Here is a 2,572-nt window from a genome sequence, read left to right as displayed (position 1 = left end):
AGAGCAATAATCAAATTATATTTTATAAACTCAGTCCATGTTACAGTGATTCAGAGGTATTACAAAGTACACAGGAAAAAATCAAAAAGGACAAAACTATTTTATTTGACAAAATAAATAAAATTGATAAATATTTAGCAAGTCTTATAAGAAAAACATTCCTTTCACAAATTGAAAAAAAAATGAGTAATATGAATTAGTTTAAGCCAACAATTTTGAAAAATTGCTATTGAAATAACTTACCACAATTGTCATAGGAAGCAATTGAAATTCTGTATTTTCAAACTTTCAGTCTTTTCTCTTGTAGTTTTGAACTCATGAAGTAGACACTTATTTACTGCATACAGTAAGGTTAGTATTTTTACATGTCTAGTTTTATTGTTCATGAGTGGGCCAAGTATTAAGAAGGTTAGAAGACACTTTCAGAAAATAGTTTAATTAGTGTTGACTTTATATGGTCCATGTCTAACAGAAAAAAACATTTTTCTTTTGATAGAAGCAATCTCGGGAAAGTAAAATAACACTCTTGAAAAGATTACTATCACATTTTTTTCATGCCCCAATCTGAAAGAAAAGAACATCTTCAGAGAAAAATTAATTAAATATTCAATGCGTCATAGGTAGTAAAATGTATTGCTAAAAGCCTTCCATTGATTATTCTCTAAATGTCAGACACTATTTGAATATTTCTGAATAAATGCTGCCTGTCAGTGTGCAGGGCCTTATCTCACTCTCCAAAACAAAGGAAACAGTTGTAGATAAGTTGAATAAATGATAACATGCAAAATATGTAGTATAACTTTTTAAAGTATCTTCACGGGCCTGTAGGGGGCTTTGCAGATGTAGCAGCCTCCCATGAGCCCTGAGGGTGAAATAGTGGAGACAATAAGGTGGACACAAAGCTGAAGAATGAGCTGGCCAAGTGCCAAGAAGTTGGCAGTGTTGAGGAAGCTGTGTGGACGCAGCCACATTCCTGGTGGCCAAGGAAAGTGTGATGATGTGAGTGCCCAGCAGAGAGGAGCCTACTTATACCTCACGTCTAAGTAGGCAGCAGTGAGGGGGTATCTGAGCAGGGGTGATGGAGCACCCAGTAGCCAAAGTGGTGAGGGACGGACTGAGCAAATACATAAATACATCAAGGGTTATGACCAGGTTTGTCAATGTTAGAGAAGAATCTACAAATAAGGCATGTAGGCAAATTGGAAAATAGCTGAGATGTTGCATTAGAACTGGAGGTATTATTGTGAATGAGTTTTTATTTTAAATATAAAGAAATAGATATAGATGTATGTGTATGCATATATGTACACATATACTTCATAGCTGTCTCTGCTGAGAGTATCTAGCAGCAACGACACCTCACTAACAATCAACACAAGTACTTTTAATTTTTATTTTTTTAACAGCCTTGGTCTAACTGTATCCCCTTAGCTAAAGTGCAGTTGTGTAATCCTATCTCACCACAAACTCAAACTCCTGGGTTCAAGAAATCTTCCCACCTCAGCTTCCTGAGTAGCTGGAACTACAGGTATGTGCTACCACACCTAGTTATTTTAGTTTTATTTTTGTAGAGATTCAGTCCCTTTCTTGCCCAGGCTGGTCTCAAATTCTTGGCCTCAAGCGATCCTCCTGTATCAGCCTCCAAAGTGCTGGGATTACAAACATGAGCCATCATCTCCAGCCTTAGACTTTGGCTTCGATATGTCATTTTTCACTAAAAGAAACTAGAGTTTGTGAGAGAAATAGCTGACTCCAGGACAGACTAGGAAAAGTACAAGGTGAGCCTGAAATACCTTGTGCAAGAAAAAGTGAGTGCCAAAAAAATGATGGAAATATGTCAAAAGACACAGAAGGTCTTACAAACCAAATCCAAGACTATTTGAGTGCCAAAATAAATAGTAACAGAATAAAAACTCATTGATTAAAACAGGAATCCATGACCAGGCACAGTGACTCACACCTGTAATCCCAGTACCTTGGAAGGCCAAGATGGGCGGATCACTTAAGGCCAGGAGCTCAAGACCAGCATGGCCAACATGGCAAAACTCTGTCTCTACTAAACGTAAAAAAATAAAATTAAAAAAAAGCCAGGTCTAGTGGCATGTGCCTGTAATCCGAGCTACTCTGGAAGCTGAGGCAGGAGAATTGCTTGAGCCCTGGAGGCAGAGGTTGCAGTGAGTTAAAATCATGCCTCTGCACTCCAGTCAAGGTGACAGAATGAGACTCCATCTCAAAAAAAAAAAAAAAGGAATCCATAAATCCATACTGATATAAATAAGAAACCAACATCTGCAAGAGAAGAAAAAGTATATCCTTATGCTAAAAAGACAACTAAAAGCTACAGGAAAAATAATGAAGATAATAATTCACCATTTGACAAGTATAATGGTGCTTGATTCACGTGTAAATCTATGGATGCTTAGGTGGTGACAAAAGGTTTGAGGAGAAGCAGAATATTGGCCTAGATTTGGATTATCCTCCTGATATAGTTTGGCTCTGTGTCCCCACCCAAATCTCATCTCAGGCCATGGCATCAGAGGGTGCAAGTCCCAAGCCTTGGAAGCTTACACAT

Source organism: Mandrillus leucophaeus, unplaced genomic scaffold (genome assembly GCF_000951045.1).
Source record: "Mandrillus leucophaeus isolate KB7577 unplaced genomic scaffold, Mleu.le_1.0 Scaffold31, whole genome shotgun sequence".
Taxonomy (NCBI): Eukaryota; Metazoa; Chordata; class Mammalia; order Primates; family Cercopithecidae; genus Mandrillus; species Mandrillus leucophaeus.
Note: the sequence above shows the minus strand (reverse complement) of the source record.